A 16,686-nucleotide genomic window follows, 5' to 3' on the forward strand; every position below is an offset into this window, starting at 1 on the left:
CAACCCGCAACCCACAGGTGTCGAGACTGGACGTGGGAGTGGAGGAGGGTGTTCGGGTCTTTTTGGTTGTGGGGTAAACGATTTTGCAACAGAGACTGAGTGAAGCCAAGCAGGGGCGTCGAGAGAGGACCGGGTGGCTGGATGGAGGTGCTCTGGTACTTCCTCTCCATACCGCCTTGATTGTTTAAAATATGTGACTTGTAGGTCACACATACTTGGCAGCAAGTATGCAGTTGCGGACGAACAACAGCACCCCAAAGATGGATATCACCCTTGATAAAACAGTTGACTGCGTTCATCAAATGACCGTCCTGGTTATAACATGGTTATACCATGGTTTGTTAAAACATGGTTGATTATAACATGGTATAACCAACATAACTGTCATAACAGTTGCACTGCACGTTTGTGCAGCATTGTGTATTACCTGGCAATAACAGTGATATCGTCCCTGGGTGGGCTTGAACCACCAACCTTTCGGTTAACAGCCGAACGCGCTAACCGATTGCGCCACAGAGACTGACAACGCGCAACCCACAGGTGTCGAGACTGGACGTGGGAGTGGAGGAGGGTGTTCCGGTCTTTTTGGTTGTGGGGTAAATGATTTTGCAACAGAGACCGAGTGAAGCCAAGCAGGGGCGTCGAGAGAGGACCGGGTGGCTGGATGGAGGTGCTCTGGTACTTCCTCTCCATACCGCCTTGATTGTTTAAAATATGTGACTTGTAGGTCACACATACTTGGCAGCAAGTATGCAGTTGCGGACGAACAACAGCACCCCAAAGATGGATATCACCCTTGATAAAACAGTTGACTGCGTTCATCAAACGACCGTCCTGGTTATAACATGGTTATACCATGGTTGGTTATAACATGGTATAACCAACATAACTGTCATAGGAGTTGCACTGCACGTTTGTGCAGCATTGTGCATTACCTGGCCAACACAGTGATATCGTCCCTGGGTGGGCTTGAACCACCAACCTTTCGGTTAACAGCCGAACGCGCTAACCGATTGCGCCACAGAGACTGACAACGCGCAACCCACAGGTGTCGAGACTGGACGGGGGACTGGGGGAGGGTGTTCCGGTCTTTTTTGGTTGTTAACAGCCAAAAGCTCTAACCGATTGCGCCACAGAGACTGACAACCCGCAACCCACAGGTGTCGAGACTGGACGGGGGACTGGGGGAGGGTGTTCCGGTCTCTTTGGTTGTGGGGTATACGATTGTGCAACAGAGACTGAGTGAAGCCAAGCAGGGGCGTCGAGAGAGGACCGGGTGGCTAGATGGAGGTGCTCTGGTACTTCCTCTCCATACCGCCTTGATTGTTTAAAATATGTGACTTGTAGGTCACACATACTTGGCAGCAAGTATGCAGTTGCGGACGAACAACAGCACCCCAAAGAATATCAGCCTTGATAAAACAGTTGACTGCGTTCATCAAACGACCGTCCTGGATATACCATGGTTGGTTAAAACATGGTTGATTATAACATGGTATAACCAACATAAGAGTTGCACTGCACGTTTGTGCAGGATTCTGAATTACCTGGCAATAACAGTGATATCGTCCCTGGGTGGGCTTGAACCACCAACCTTTCGGTTAACAGCCGAATGCGCTAACCCATTGCGCCACACAGACTGACAACGCACAACCCACAGGTGTCAAGACTGGACGGGGGACTGGGGGCGGGTGTTCCCGTCTTTTTGGTTGTGGGGTAAATGATTTTGCAACAGAGACTGAGTGAAGCCAAGCAGGGGCGTCGAGAGAGGACCGGGTGGCTGGATGGAGGTGCTCTGGTATTTCCTCTCCATACCGCCTTGATTGTTTAAAATATGTGACTTGTAGGTCACACATACTTGGCAGCAAGTATGCAGTTGCGGACGAACAACAGCACCCCAAAGATGCATATCAGCCTTGATAAAACAGTTGACTGCGTTCTTCAAACGACCGTCCTGGATATACCATGGTTTGTTAAAACATGGTTGATTATAACATGGTATAACCAACATAACTGTCATAACAGTTGCACTGCACGTTTGTGCAGCATTGTGTATTACCTGGCAATAACAGTGATATCGTCCCTGGGTGGGCTTGAACCACCAACCTTTCGGGTAACAGCCGAACGCGCTAACCGATTGCGCCACAGAGACTGACAACGCGCAACCCACAGGTGTCGAGACTGGACGTGGGAGTGGAGGAGGGTGTTCCGGTCTTTTTGGTTGTGGGGTAAATGATTTTGCAACAGAGACTGAGTGAAGCCAAGCAGGGGCGTCGAGAGAGGACCGGGTGGCTGGATGGAGGTGCTCTGGTATTTCCTCTCCATACCGCCTTGATTGTTTAAAATATGTGACTTGTAGGTCACACATACTTGGCAGCAAGTATGCAGTTGCGGACGAACAACAGCACCCCAAAGATGGATATCACCCTTGATAAAACAGTTGACTGCGTTCATCAAACGACCATCCTGGTTATAACATGGTTGGTTAAAACATGGTATAACCAACATAAGAGTTGCACTGCACGTTTGTGCAGCATTGTGCATTACCTGGCAAACACAGTGATATAGTCCCTGGGTGGGCTTGAACCACCAACCTTTCGGTTAACAGCCGAACGCGCTAACCGATTGCGCCACAGAGACTGACAACGCGCAACCCACAGGTGTCGAGACTGGACGGGGGACTGGGGGAGGGTGTTCCAGTCTTTTTTGGTTGTTAACAGCCAAAAGCTCTAACCGATTGCGCCACAGAGACTGACAACCCGCAACCCACAGGTGTCGAGACTGGACGGGGGACTGGGGGAGGGTGTTCCGGTCTCTTTGGTTGTGGGGTATACGATTGTGCAACAGAGACTGAGTGAAGCCAAGCAGGGGCGTCGAGAGAGGACCGGGTGGCTAGATGGAGGTGCTCTGGTACTTCCTCTCCATACCGCCTTGATTGTTTAAAATATGTGACTTGTAGGTCACACATACTTGGCAGCAAGTATGCAGTTGCGGACGAACAACAGCACCCCAAAGATGGATATCACCCTTGATAAAACAGTTGACTGCGTTCATCAAACGACCGTCCTGGTTATAACATGGTTGGTTAAAACATGGTATAACCAACATAAGAGTTGCACTGCACGTTTGTGCAGCATTGTGCATTACCTGGCAAACACAGTGATATAGTCCCTGGGTGGGCTTGAACCACCAACCTTTCGGTTAACAGCCGAACGCGCTAACCGATTGCGCCACAGAGACTGACAACGCACAACCCACAGGTGTCGAGACTGGACGGGGGACTGGGGGAGGGTGTTCCGGTCTTTTTTGGTTGTCTACAGCCAAAAGCTCTAACCGATTGCGCCACAGAGACTGACAACCCGCAACCCACAGGTGTCGAGACTGGACGGGGGACTGGGGGAGGGTGTTCCGGTCTCTTTGGTTGTGGGGTATACGATTGTGCAACAGAGACTGAGTGAAGCCAAGCAGGGGCGTCGAGAGAGGACCGGGTGACTAGATGGAGGTGCTCTGGTACTTCCTCTCCATACCGCCTTGATTGTTTAAAATATGTGACTTGTAGGTCACACATACTTGGCAGCAAGTATGCAGTTGCGGACGAACAACAGCACCCCATAGAATATCAGCCTTGATAAAACAGTTGACTGCGTTCATCAAACGACCGTCCTGGATATACCATGGTTGGTTAAAACATGGTTGATTATAACATGGTATATCCAACATAAGAGTTTCACTGCACTTTTGTGCAGCATTCTGAATTACCTGGCAATAACAGTGATATCGTCGCTGGGTGGGCTTGAACCACCAACCTTTCAGTTAACAGCCAAACACGCTAACCAATTGCGCCACAGAGACTGACAACACGCAGCCCACAGGTGTCGAGACTGGACGTGGGAGTGGAGGAGGGTGTTCGGGTCTTTTTGGTTGTGGGGTAAACGATTTTGCAACAGAGACTGAGTGAAGCCAAGCAGGGGCGTCGAGAGAGGACCGGGTGGCTGGATGGAGGTGCTCTGGTACTTCCTCTCCATACCGCCTTGATTGTTTAAAATATGTGACTTGTAGGTCACACATACTTGGCAGCAAGTATGCAGTTGCGGACGAACAACAGCACCCCAAAGATGGATATCACCCTTGATAAAACAGTTGACTGCGTTCATCAAACGACCGTCCTGGTTATAACATGGTTGGTTAAAAGATGGTATAACCAACATAACTGTCATAAGAGTTGCACTGCACGTTTGTGCAGCATTGTGCATTACCTGGCAAACACAGTGATATAGTCCCTGGGTGGGCTTGAACCACCAACCTTTCGGTTAACAGCCGAACGCGCTAACCGATTGCGCCACAGAGACTGACAACGCACAACCCACAGGTGTCGAGACTGGACGGGGGACTGGGGGAGGGTGTTCCGGTCTTTTTTGGTTGTCTACAGCCAAAAGCTCTAACCGATTGCGCCACAGAGACTGACAACCCGCAACCCACAGGTGTCGAGACTGGACGGGGGACTGGGGGAGGGTGTTCCGGTCTCTTTGGTTGTGGGGTATACGATTGTGCAACAGAGACTGAGTGAAGCCAAGCAGGGGCGTCGAGAGAGGACCGGGTGACTAGATGGAGGTGCTCTGGTACTTCCTCTCCATACCGCCTTGATTGTTTAAAATATGTGACTTGTAGGTCACACATACTTGGCAGCAAGTATGCAGTTGCGGACGAACAACAGCACCCCAAAGAATATCAGCCTTGATAAAACAGTTGACTGCGTTCATCAAACGACCATCCTGGATATACCATGGTTGGTTAAAACATGGTTGATTATAACATGGTATAACCAACATAACTGTCATAACAGTTGCACTGCACGTTTGTGCAGCATTGTGTATTACCTGGCAATAACAGTGATATCGTCCCTGGGTGGGCTTGAACCACCAACCTTTCGGTTAACAGCCGAACGCGCTAACCGATTGCGCCACAGAGACTGACAACGCGCAACCCACAGGTGTCGAGACTGGACGTGGGAGTGGAGGAGGGTGTTCCGGTCTTTTTGGTTGTGGGGTAAATGATTTTGCAGCAGAGACTGAGTGAAGCCAAGCAGGGGCGTCGAGAGAGGACCGGGTGGCTGGATGGAGGTGCTCTGGTACTTCCTCTCCATACCGCCTTGATTGTTTAAAATATGTGACTTGTAGGTCACACATACTTGGCAGCAAGTATGCAGTTGCGGACGAACAACAGCACCCCAAAGATGGATATCACCCTTGATAAAACAGTTGACTGCGTTCATCAAACGACCGTCCTGGTTATAACATGGTTATACCATGGTTGGTTAAAACATGGTTGATTATAACATGGTATAACCAACATAACTGTCATAGGAGTTGCACTGCACGTTTGTGCAGCATTGTGCATTACCTGGCCAACACAGTGATATCGTCCCTGGGTGGGCTTGAACCACCAACCTTTCGGTTAACAGCCGAACGCGCTAACCGATTGCGCCACAGAGACTGACAACGCGCAACCCACAGGTGTCGAGACTGGACGGGGGACTGGGGGAGGGTGTTCCGGTCTTTTTTGGTTGTTAACAGCCAAAAGCTCTAACCGATTGCGCCACAGAGACTGACAACCCGCAACCCACAGGTGTCGAGACTGGACGGGGGACTGGGGGAGGGTGTTCCGGTCTCTTTGGTTGTGGGGTATACGATTGTGCAACAGAGACTGAGTGAAGCCAAGCAGGGGCGTCGAGAGAGGACCGGGTGGCTAGATGGAGGTGCTCTGGTACTTCCTCTCCATACCGCCTTGATTGTTTAAAATATGTGACTTGTAGGTCACACATACTTGGCAGCAAGTATGCAGTTGCGGACGAACAACAGCACCCCAAAGAATATCAGCCTTGATAAAACAGTTGACTGCGTTCATCAAACGACCGTCCTGGATATACCATGGTTGGTTAAAACATGGTTGATTATAACATGGTATAACCAACATAAGAGTTGCACTGCACGTTTGTGCAGCATTCTGAATTACCTGGCAATAACAGTGATATCGTCCCTGGGTGGGCTTGAACCACCAACCTTTCGGTTAACAGCCGAATGCGCTAACCCATTGCGCCACACAGACTGACAACGCGCAACCCACAGGTGTCAAGACTGGACGGGGGACTGGGGGCGGGTGTTCCGGTCTTTTTTGGTTGTTAACAGCCGAAAGCTCTAACCGATTGCGCCACAGAGACTGACAACCCGCAACCCACAGGTGTCGAGGCTGGACGGGGGACTGGGGGAGGGTGTTCCGGTCTTTTTGGTTGTGGGGTATACGATTGTGCAACAGAGACTGAGTGAAGCCAAGCAGGGGCGTCGAGAGAGGACCGGGTGGCTAGATGGAGGTGCTCTGGTACTTCCTCTCCATACCGCCTTGATTGTTTAAAATATGTGACTTGTAGGTCACACATACTTGGCAGCAAGTATGCAGTTGCGGACGAACAACAGCACCCCAAAGAATATCAGCCTTGATAAAACAGTTGACTGCGTTCATCAAACGACCGTCCTGGATATACCATGGTTGGTTAAAACATGGTTGATTATAACATGGTATAACCAACATAACTGTCATAACAGTTACACTGCACTTTTGTGCAGCATTCTGAATTACCTGGCAATAACAGTGATATCGTCCCTGGGTGGGCTTGAACCACCAACCTTTCGGTTAACAGCCGAACGCGCTAACCAATTGCGCCACAGAGACTAACAACCTGCAACCCACATGTGTCGAGACTGGACGTGGGAGTGGGGGAGGGTGTTCCAGTCTTTTTTGGTTGTTAACAGCTGAAAGCTCTAACCGATTGCGCCACAGAGACTGACAACCCGCAACCCACAGGTGTCGAGACTGGACGGGGGACTGGGCGAGGGTGTTCTGGTCTTTTTGGTTGTGGGGTATACGATTGTGAAACAGAGACTGAGTGAAGCCAAGCAGGGGCGTCGAGAGAGGACCGGGTGGCTAGATGGAGGTGCTCTGGTACTTCCTCTCCATACCGCCTTGATTGTTTAAAATATGTGACTTGTAGGTCACACATACTTGGCAGCAAGTATGCAGTTGCGGACGAACAACAGCACCCCAAAGATGCATATCAGCCTTGATAAAACAGTTGACTGCGTTCTTCAAACGACCGTCCTGGATATACCATGGTTTGTTAAAACATGGTTGATTATAACATGGTATAACCAACATAACTGTCATAACAGTTGCACTGCACGTTTGTGCAGCATTGTGTATTACCTGGCAATAACAGTGATATCGTCCCTGGGTGGGCTTGAACCACCAACCTTTCGGGTAACAGCCGAACGCGCTAACCGATTGCGCCACAGAGACTGACAACGCGCAACCCACAGGTGTCGAGACTGGACGTGGGAGTGGAGGAGGGTGTTCCGGTCTTTTTGGTTGTGGGGTAAATGATTTTGCAACAGAGACTGAGTGAAGCCAAGCAGGGGCGTCGAGAGAGGACCGGGTGGCTGGATGGAGGTGCTCTGGTATTTCCTCTCCATACCGCCTTGATTGTTTAAAATATGTGACTTGTAGGTCACACATACTTGGCAGCAAGTATGCAGTTGCGGACGAACAACAGCACCCCAAAGATAGATATCACCCTTGATAAAACAGTTGACTGCGTTCATCAAACGACCGTCCTGGTTATAACATGGTTGGTTATAACATGGTATAACCAACATAACTGTCATAGGAGTTGCACTGCACGTTTGTGCAGCATTGTGCATTACCTGGCCAACACAGTGATATCGTCCCTGGGTGGGCTTGAACCACCAACCTTTCGGTTAACAGCCGAACGCGCTAACCGATTGCGCCACAGAGACTGACAATGCGCAACCCACAGGTGTCGAGACTGGACGGGGGACTGGGGGAGGGTGTTCCGGTCTTTTTTGGTTGTTAACAGCCAAAAGCTCTAACCGATTGCGCCACAGAGACTGACAACCCGCAACCCACAGGTGTCGAGACTGGACGGGGGACTGGGGGAGGGTGTTCCGGTCTCTTTGGTTGTGGGGTATACGATTGTGCAACAGAGACTGAGTGAAGCCAAGCAGGGGCGTCGAGAGAGGACCGGGTGGCTAGATGGAGGTGCTCTGGTACTTCCTCTCCATACCGCCTTGATTGTTTAAAATATGTGACTTGTAGGTCACACATACTTGGCAGCAAGTATGCAGTTGCGGACGAACAACAGCACCCCAAAGAATATCAGCCTTGATAAAACAGTTGACTGCGTTCATCAAACGACCGTCCTGGATATACCATGGTTGGTTAAAACATGGTTGATTATAACATGGTATAACCAACGTAACTGTCATAACAGTTGCACTGCACGTTTGTGCAGCACCTGGCAATAACAGTGATATCATCCCTGGGTGGGCTTGAACCACCAACCTTTCGGTTAACAGCCGAACGCGCTAACCGATTGTGCCACAGAGACTGACAACGCCCAACCCACAGGTGTCGAGACTGGACGGGGGACTGGGGGAGGGTGTTCCGGTCTTTTTTGGTTGTTAACAGCCAAAAGCTCTAACCGATTGCGCCACAGAGACTGACAACCCGCAACCCACAGGTGTCGAGACTGGACGGGGGACTGGGGGAGGGTGTTCCGGTCTTTTTGGTTGTGGGGTATACGATTGTGCAACAGAGACTGAGTGAAGCCAAGCAGGGGCGTCGAGAGAGGACCGGGTGGCTAGATGGAGGTGCTCTGGTACTTCCTCTCCATACCGCCTTGATTGTTTAAAATATGTGACTTGTAGGTCACACATACTTGGCAGCAAGTATGCAGTTGCGGACGAACAACAGCACCCCAAAGATGGATATCACCCTTGATAAAACAGTTGACTGCGTTCATCAAACGACCGTCCTGGTTATAACATGGTTATACCATGGTTGGTTAAAACATGGTTGATTATAACATGGTATAACCAACATAAGAGTTGCACTGCACGTTTGTGCATTACCTGGCAAACACAGTGATATCGTCCCTGGGTGGGCTTGAACCACCAACCTTTCGGTTAACAGCCGAACGCGCTAACCGATTGCGCCACAGAGACTGACAACGCGCAACCCACAGGTGTCGAGACTGGACGGGGGACTGGGGGAGGGTGTTCCGGTCTTTTTTGGTTGTTAACAGACAAAAGCTCTAACCGATTGCGCCACAGAGACTGACAACCCGCAACCCACAGGTGTCGAGACTGGACGGGGGACTGGGGGAGGGTGTTCCGGTCTCTTTGGTTGTGGGGTATACGATTGTGCAACAGAGACTGAGTGAAGCCAAGCAGGGGCGTCGAGAGAGGACCGGGTGGCTAGATGGAGGTGCTCTGGTACTTCCTCTCCATACCGCCTTGATTGTTTAAAATATGTGACTTGTAGGTCACACATACTTGGCAGCAAGTATGCAGTTGCGGACGAACAACAGCACCCCAAAGAATATCAGCCTTGATAAAACAGTTGACTGCGTTCATCAAACGACCGTCCTGGTTATAACATGGTTGGTTAAAACATGGTATAACCAACATAACTGTCATAAGAGTTGCACTGCACGTTTGTGCAGCACCTGGCAAACACAGTGATATAGTCCCTGGGTGGGCTTGAACCACCAACCTTTCGGTTAACAGCCGAACGCGCTAACCGATTGCGCCACAGAGACTGACAACGCACAACCCACAGGTGTCGAGACTGGACGGGGGACTGGGGGAGGGTGTTCCGGTCTTTTTTGGTTGTCTACAGCCAAAAGCTCTAACCGATTGCGCCACAGAGACTGACAACCCGCAACCCACAGGTGTCGAGACTGGACGGGGGACTGGGGGAGGGTGTTCCGGTCTCTTTGGTTGTGGGGTATACGATTGTGCAACAGAGACTGAGTGAAGCCAAGCAGGGGCGTCGAGAGAGGACCGGGTGACTAGATGGAGGTGCTCTGGTACTTCCTCTCCATACCGCCTTGATTGTTTAAAATATGTGACTTGTAGGTCACACATACTTGGCAGCAAGTATGCAGTTGCGGACGAACAACAGCACCCCAAAGAATATCAGCCTTGATAAAACAGTTGACTGCGTTCATCAAACGACCGTCCTGGATATACCATGGTTGGTTAAAACATGGTTGATTATAACATGGTATAACCAACATAACTGTCATAACAGTTGCACTGCACGTTTGTGCAGCATTGTGTATTACCTGGCAATAACAGTGATATCGTCCCTGGGTGGGCTTGAACCACCAACCTTTCGGTTAACAGCCGAACGCGCTAACCGATTGCGCCACAGAGACTGACAACGCGCAACCCACAGGTGTCGAGACTGGACGGGGGACTGGGGGAGGGTGTTCCGGTCTTTTTTGGTTGTCTACAGCCAAAAGCTCTAACCGATTGCGCCACAGAGACTGACAACCCGCAACCCACAGGTGTCGAGACTGGACGGGGGACTGGGGGAGGGTGTTCCGGTCTCTTTGGTTGTGGGGTATACGATTGTGCAACAGAGACTGAGTGAAGCCAAGCAGGGGCGTCGAGAGAGGACCGGGTGACTAGATGGAGGTGCTCTGGTACTTCCTCTCCATACCGCCTTGATTGTTTAAAATATGTGACTTGTAGGTCACACATACTTGGCAGCAAGTATGCAGTTGCGGACGAACAACAGCACCCCAAAGAATATCAGCCTTGATAAAACAGTTGACTGCGTTCATCAAACGACCGTCCTGGATATACCATGGTTGGTTAAAACATGGTTGATTATAACATGGTATAACCAACATAACTGTCATAACAGTTGCACTGCACGTTTGTGCAGCATTGTGTATTACCTGGCAATAACAGTGATATCGTCCCTGGGTGGGCTTGAACCACCAACCTTTCGGTTAACAGCCGAACGCGCTAACCGATTGCGCCACAGAGACTGACAACGCGCAACCCACAGGTGTCGAGACTGGACGTGGGAGTGGAGGAGGGTGTTCCGGTCTTTTTGGTTGTGGGGTAAATGATTTTGCAACAGAGACTGAGTGAAGCCAAGCAGGGGCGTCGAGAGAGGACCGGGTGGCTGGATGGAGGTGCTCTGGTACTTCCTCTCCATACCGCCTTGATTGTTTAAAATATGTGACTTGTAGGTCACACATACTTGGCAGCAAGTATGCAGTTGCGGACGAACAACAGCACCCCAAAGAATATCAGCCTTGATAAAACAGTTGACTGCGTTCATCAAACGACCGTCCTGGATATACCATGGTTGGTTAAAACATGGTTGATTATAACATGGTATAACCAACATAAGAGTTGCACTGCACGTTTGTGCAGCATTCTGAATTACCTGGCAATAACAGTGATATCGTCCCTGGGTGGGCTTGAACCACCAACCTTTCGGTTAACAGCCGAACGCGCTAACCGATTGCGCCACAGAGACTGACAACGCCCAACCCACAGGTGTCGAAACTCTACGGGGGACTGGGGGAGGGTGTTCCGGTCTTTTTTGGTTGTTAACAGCCAAAAGCTCTTACCGATTGCGCCACAGAGACTGACAACCCGCAACCCACAGGTGTCGAGACTGGACGGGGGACTGGGGGAGGGTGTTCCGGTCTCTTTGGTTGTGGGGTATACGATTGTGCAACTGAGACTGAGTGAAGCCAAGCAGGGGCGTTGAGAGAGGACCGGGTGGCTAGATGGAGGTGCTCTGGTACTTCCTCTCCATACCGCCTTGATTGTTTAAAATATGTGACTTGTAGGTCACACATACTTGGCAGCAAGTATGCAGTTGCGGACGAACAACAGCACCCCAAAGAATATCAGCCTTGATAAAACAGTTGACTGCATTCATCAAACGACCGTCCTGGATATACCATGGTTGGTTAAAACATGGTTGATTATAACATGGTATAACCAACATAAGAGTTGCACTGCACGTTTGTGCAGCATTCTGAATTACCTGGCAATAACAGTGATATCGTCCCTGGGTGGGCTTGAACCACCAACCTTTCGGTTAACAGCCGAACGCGCTAACCGATTGCGCCACAGAGACTGACAACGCGCAACCCACAGGTGTCGAGACTGGACGGGGGACTGGGGGAGGGTGTTCCGGTCTTTTTTGGTTGTTAACAGCCAAAAGCTCTAACCGATTGCGCCACAGAGACTGACAACCCGCAACCCACAGGTGTCAAGACTGGACGGGGGACTGGGGGAGGGTGTTCCGGTCTCTTTGGTTGTGGGGTATACGATTGTGCAACTGAGACTGAGTGAAGCCAAGCAGGGGCGTCGAGAGAGGACCGGGTGGCTAGATGGAGGTGCTCTGGTACTTCCTCTCCATACCGCCTTGATTGTTTAAAATATGTGACTTGTAGGTCACACATACTTGGCAGTAAGTATGCAGTTGCGGACGAACAACAGCACCCCAAAGATGGATATCACCCTTGATAAAACAGTTGTTTGCGTTCATCAAACGACCGTCCTGGTTATAACATGGTTATAACATGGTTTATTATAACATGGTATAACCAACATAACTGTCATAACAGTTGCACTGCACGTTTGTGCAGCATTGTGCATTACCTGGCAATAACAGTGATATCGTCCCCGGGTGGGCTTGAACCACCAACCTTTCGGTTAACAGCCGAACGCGCTAACCGATTGTGCCACAGAGACTGACAACGCCCAACCCACAGGTGTCGAGACTGGACGGGGGACTGGGGGAGGGTGTTCCGGTCTTTTTTGGTTGTTAACAGCCAAAAGCTCTAACCGATTGCGCCACAGAGACTGACAACCCGCAACCCACAGGTGTCGAGACTGGACGGGGGACTGGGGGAGGGTGTTCCGGTCTTTTTGGTTGTGGGGTATACGATTGTGCAACAGAGACTGAGTGAAGCCAAGCAGGGGCGTCGAGAGAGGACCGGGTGGCTAGATGGAGGTGCTCTGGTACTTCCTCTCCATACCGCCTTGATTGTTTAAAATATGTGACTTGTAGGTCACACATACTTGGCAGCAAGTATGCAGTTGCGGACGAACAACAGCACCCCAAAGAATATCAGCCTTGATAAAACAGTTGACTGCGTTCATCAAACGACCGTCCTGGATATACCATGGTTGGTTAAAACATGGTTGATTATAACATGGTATAACCAACATAAGAGTTGCACTGCACGTTTGTGCAGCGTTCTGAATTACCTGGCAATAACAGTGATATCGTCCCTGGGTGGGCTTGAACCACCAACCTTTCGGTTAACAGCCGAACGCGCTAACCGATTGCGCCACAGAGACTGACAACGCGCAACCCACAGGTGTCGAGACTGGACGGGGGACTGGGGGAGGGTGTTCCGGTCTTTTTGGTTGTGGGGTATACGATTGTGCAACTGAGACTGAGTGAAGCCAAGCAGGGGCGTCGAGAGAGGACCGGGTGGCTAGATGGAGGTGCTCTGGTACTTCCTCTCCATACCGCCTTGATTGTTTAAAATATGTGACTTGTAAGTCACACATACTTGGCAGTAAGTATGCAGTTGCGGACGAACAACAGCACCCCAAAGATGCATATCAGCCTTGATAAAACAGTTGACTGCGTTCTTCAAATGACCGTCCTGGATATACCATGGTTGGTTAAAACATGGTTGATTATAACATGGTATAACCAACATAACTGTCATAACAGTTGCACTGCACGTTTGTGCAGCATTGTGCATTACCTGGCAATAACAGTGATATCGTCCCTGGGTGGGCTTGAACCACCAACCTTTCGGTTAACAGCCGAACGCGCTAACCGATTGTGCCACAGAGACTGACAACGCCCAACCCACAGGTGTCGAGACTGGACGGGGGACTGGGGGAGGGTGTTCCGGTCTTTTTTGGTTGTTAACAGCCGAACGCTCTAACCGATTGCGCCACAGAGACTGACAACGCGCAACCCACAGGTGTCGAGACTGGACGTGGGAGTGGAGGAGGGTGTTCCGGTCTTTTTGGTTGTGGGGTAAATGATTTTGCAACAGAGACTGAGTGAAGCCAAGCAGGGGCGTCGAGAGAGGACCGGGTGGCTGGATGGAGGTGCTCTGGTACTTCCTCTCCATACCGCCTTGATTGTTTAAAATATGTGACTTGTAGGTCACACATACTTGGCAGCAAGTATGCAGTTGCGGACGAACAACAGCACCCCAAAGATGGATATCACCCTTGATAAAACAGTTGACTGCGTTCATCAAACGACCGTCCTGGTTATAACATGGTTATACCATGGTTGGTTAAAACATGGTTGATTATAACATGGTATAACCAACATAACTGTCATAGGAGTTGCACTGCACGTTTGTGCAGCATTGTGCATTACCTGGCCAACACAGTGATATCGTTCCTGGGTGGGCTTGAACCACTAACCTTTCGGTTAACAGCCGAACGCGCTAACCGATTGCGCCACAGAGACTGACAACCCGCAACCCACAGGTGTCGAGACTGGACGGGGGACTGGGGGAGGGTGTTCCGGTCTCTTTGGTTGTGGGGTATACGATTGTGCAACTGAGACTGAGTGAAGCCAAGCAGGGGCGTCGAGAGAGGACCGGGTGGCTAGATGGAGGTGCTCTGGTACTTCCTCTCCATACCGCCTTGATTGTTTAAAATATGTGACTTGTAGGTCACACATACTTGGCAGCAAGTATGCAGTTGCGGACGAACAACAGCACCCCAAAGAATATCAGCCTTGATAAAACAGTTGACTGCGTTCATCAAACGACCGTCCTGGATATACCATGGTTGGTTAAAACATGGTTGATTATAACATGGTATAACCAACATAAGAGTTGCACTGCACGTTTGTGCAGCATTCTGAATTACCTGGCAATAACAGTGATATCGTCCCTGGGTGGGCTTGAACCACCAACCTTTCGGTTAACAGCCGAACGCGCTAACCGATTGCGCCACAGAGACTGACAACGCGCAACCCACAGGTGTCGAGACTGGACGGGGGACTGGGGGAGGGTGTTCCGGTCTTTTTTGGTTGTTAACAGCCAAAAGCTCTAACCGATTGCGCCACAGAGACTGACAACCCGCAACCCACAGGTGTCGAGACTGGACGGGGGACTGGGGGAGGGTGTTCCGGTCTCTTTGGTTGTGGGGTATACGATTGTGCAACTGAGACTGAGTGAAGCCAAGCAGGGGCGTCGAGAGAGGACCGGGTGGCTAGATGGAGGTGCTCTGGTACTTCCTCTCCATACCGCCTTGATTGTTTAAAATATGTGACTTGTAGGTCACACATACTTGGCAGCAAGTATGCAGTTGCGGACGAACAACAGCACTGCAAAGATGCATAATACCCTTGATAAAACAGTTGACTGCGTTCATCAAACGACCGTCCTGGTTATAACATGGTTATACCATGGTTGGTTAAAACATGGTTGATTATAACATGGTATAACCAACATAACTGTCATAGGAGTTGCACTGCACGTTTGTGCAGCATTGTGCATTACCTGGCCAACACAGTGATATCGTCCCTGGGTGGGCTTGAACCACTAACCTTTCGGTTAACAGCCGAACGCGCTAACCGATTGCGCCACAGAGACTGACAACCCGCAACCCACAGGTGTCGAGACTGGACGGGGGACTGGGGGAGGGTGTTCCGGTCTCTTTGGTTGTGGGGTATACGATTGTGCAACTGAGACTGAGTGAAGCCAAGCAGGGGCGTCGAGAGAGGACCGGGTGGCTAGATGGAGGTGCTCTGGTACTTCCTCTCCATACCGCCTTGATTGTTTAAAATATGTGACTTGTAGGTCACACATACTTGGCAGCAAGTATGCAGTTGCGGACGAACAACAGCACCCCAAAGAATATCAGCCTTGATAAAACAGTTGACTGCGTTCATCAAACGACCGTCCTGGATATACCATGGTTGGTTAAAACATGGTTGATTATAACATGGTATAACCAACATAAGAGTTGCACTGCACGTTTGTGCAGCATTCTGAATTACCTGGCAATAACAGTGATATCGTCCCTGGATGGGCTTGAACCACCAACCTTTCGGTTAACAGCCGAACGCGCTAACCAATTGCGCCACAGAGACTGACAACGCGCAACCCACAGGTGTCGAGACTGGACGGGGGACTGGGGGAGGGTGTTCCGGTCTTTTTTGGTTGTTAACAGCCAAAAGCTCTAACCGATTGCGCCACAGAGACTGACAACCCGCAACCCACAGGTGTCGAGACTGGACGGGGGACTGGGGGAGGGTGTTCCGGTCTCTTTGGTTGTGGGGTATACGATTGTGCAACTGAGACTGAGTGAAGCCAAGCAGGGGCGTCGAGAGAGGACCGGGTGGCTACATGGAGGTGCTCTGGTACTTCCTCTCCATACCGCCTTGATTGTTTAAAATATGTGACTTGTAGGTCACACATACTTGGCAGCAAGTATGCAGTTGCGGACGAACAACAGCACCCCAAAGATGGATATCACCCTTGATAAAACAGTTGTTTGCGTTCATCAAACGACCGTCCTGGTTATAACATGGTTATAACATGGTTTATTATAACATGGTATAACCAACATAACTGTCATAACAGTTGCACTGCACGTTTGTGCAGCATTGTGCATTACCTGGCAATAACAGTGATATCGTCCCCGGGTGGGCTTGAACCACCAACCTTTCGGTTAACAGCCGAACGCGCTAACCGATTGTGCCACAGAGACTGACAACGCCCAACCCACAGGTGTCGAG

The 16,686-nt window shown here is 50.3% G+C and overlaps 20 non-coding genes across 20 annotated transcripts; all 20 read right to left on the minus strand.

Annotated features, from left to right (window-relative positions):
* Nucleotides 1-446: 446 nt before the first annotated feature.
* On the minus strand, nt 447-520 carry trnan-guu (transfer RNA asparagine (anticodon GUU)). The gene has a single exon. It is a non-coding gene; the product is annotated as a tRNA-Asn (tRNA).
* Nucleotides 521-954: 434 nt separating this feature from the next.
* On the minus strand, nt 955-1,028 carry trnan-guu (transfer RNA asparagine (anticodon GUU)). The gene has a single exon. It is a non-coding gene; the product is annotated as a tRNA-Asn (tRNA).
* Nucleotides 1,029-2,078: 1,050 nt separating this feature from the next.
* On the minus strand, nt 2,079-2,152 carry trnan-guu (transfer RNA asparagine (anticodon GUU)). Its single transcript has one exon. It is a non-coding gene; the product is annotated as a tRNA-Asn (tRNA).
* A 414-nt stretch (nt 2,153-2,566) lies between these two features.
* trnan-guu (transfer RNA asparagine (anticodon GUU)) lies at nt 2,567-2,640 on the minus strand. Its single transcript has one exon. It is a non-coding gene; the product is annotated as a tRNA-Asn (tRNA).
* A 526-nt stretch (nt 2,641-3,166) lies between these two features.
* trnan-guu (transfer RNA asparagine (anticodon GUU)) lies at nt 3,167-3,240 on the minus strand. Its single transcript has one exon. It is a non-coding gene; the product is annotated as a tRNA-Asn (tRNA).
* Nucleotides 3,241-4,275: 1,035 nt separating this feature from the next.
* Nucleotides 4,276-4,349, minus strand: trnan-guu (transfer RNA asparagine (anticodon GUU)). The gene has a single exon. It is a non-coding gene; the product is annotated as a tRNA-Asn (tRNA).
* Nucleotides 4,350-4,896: 547 nt separating this feature from the next.
* Nucleotides 4,897-4,970, minus strand: trnan-guu (transfer RNA asparagine (anticodon GUU)). The gene has a single exon. It is a non-coding gene; the product is annotated as a tRNA-Asn (tRNA).
* A 449-nt stretch (nt 4,971-5,419) lies between these two features.
* Nucleotides 5,420-5,493, minus strand: trnan-guu (transfer RNA asparagine (anticodon GUU)). The gene has a single exon. It is a non-coding gene; the product is annotated as a tRNA-Asn (tRNA).
* Nucleotides 5,494-6,652: 1,159 nt separating this feature from the next.
* On the minus strand, nt 6,653-6,726 carry trnan-guu (transfer RNA asparagine (anticodon GUU)). The gene has a single exon. It is a non-coding gene; the product is annotated as a tRNA-Asn (tRNA).
* A 550-nt stretch (nt 6,727-7,276) lies between these two features.
* Nucleotides 7,277-7,350, minus strand: trnan-guu (transfer RNA asparagine (anticodon GUU)). The gene has a single exon. It is a non-coding gene; the product is annotated as a tRNA-Asn (tRNA).
* A 423-nt stretch (nt 7,351-7,773) lies between these two features.
* trnan-guu (transfer RNA asparagine (anticodon GUU)) lies at nt 7,774-7,847 on the minus strand. The gene has a single exon. It is a non-coding gene; the product is annotated as a tRNA-Asn (tRNA).
* A 1,153-nt stretch (nt 7,848-9,000) lies between these two features.
* trnan-guu (transfer RNA asparagine (anticodon GUU)) lies at nt 9,001-9,074 on the minus strand. The gene has a single exon. It is a non-coding gene; the product is annotated as a tRNA-Asn (tRNA).
* Nucleotides 9,075-9,596: 522 nt separating this feature from the next.
* Nucleotides 9,597-9,670, minus strand: trnan-guu (transfer RNA asparagine (anticodon GUU)). The gene has a single exon. It is a non-coding gene; the product is annotated as a tRNA-Asn (tRNA).
* Nucleotides 9,671-10,217: 547 nt separating this feature from the next.
* Nucleotides 10,218-10,291, minus strand: trnan-guu (transfer RNA asparagine (anticodon GUU)). The gene has a single exon. It is a non-coding gene; the product is annotated as a tRNA-Asn (tRNA).
* A 547-nt stretch (nt 10,292-10,838) lies between these two features.
* Nucleotides 10,839-10,912, minus strand: trnan-guu (transfer RNA asparagine (anticodon GUU)). The gene has a single exon. It is a non-coding gene; the product is annotated as a tRNA-Asn (tRNA).
* A 426-nt stretch (nt 10,913-11,338) lies between these two features.
* Nucleotides 11,339-11,412, minus strand: trnan-guu (transfer RNA asparagine (anticodon GUU)). Its single transcript has one exon. It is a non-coding gene; the product is annotated as a tRNA-Asn (tRNA).
* Nucleotides 11,413-11,950: 538 nt separating this feature from the next.
* Nucleotides 11,951-12,024, minus strand: trnan-guu (transfer RNA asparagine (anticodon GUU)). The gene has a single exon. It is a non-coding gene; the product is annotated as a tRNA-Asn (tRNA).
* Nucleotides 12,025-13,182: 1,158 nt separating this feature from the next.
* Nucleotides 13,183-13,256, minus strand: trnan-guu (transfer RNA asparagine (anticodon GUU)). Its single transcript has one exon. It is a non-coding gene; the product is annotated as a tRNA-Asn (tRNA).
* Nucleotides 13,257-14,829: 1,573 nt separating this feature from the next.
* On the minus strand, nt 14,830-14,903 carry trnan-guu (transfer RNA asparagine (anticodon GUU)). The gene has a single exon. It is a non-coding gene; the product is annotated as a tRNA-Asn (tRNA).
* Nucleotides 14,904-15,964: 1,061 nt separating this feature from the next.
* On the minus strand, nt 15,965-16,038 carry trnan-guu (transfer RNA asparagine (anticodon GUU)). The gene has a single exon. It is a non-coding gene; the product is annotated as a tRNA-Asn (tRNA).
* Nucleotides 16,039-16,686: the final 648 nt, after the last annotated feature.

The sequence above is a fragment of the Maylandia zebra genome, linkage group LG3 (genome assembly GCF_041146795.1).
Source record: "Maylandia zebra isolate NMK-2024a linkage group LG3, Mzebra_GT3a, whole genome shotgun sequence".
Classification (NCBI taxonomy): domain Eukaryota; kingdom Metazoa; phylum Chordata; class Actinopteri; order Cichliformes; family Cichlidae; genus Maylandia; species Maylandia zebra.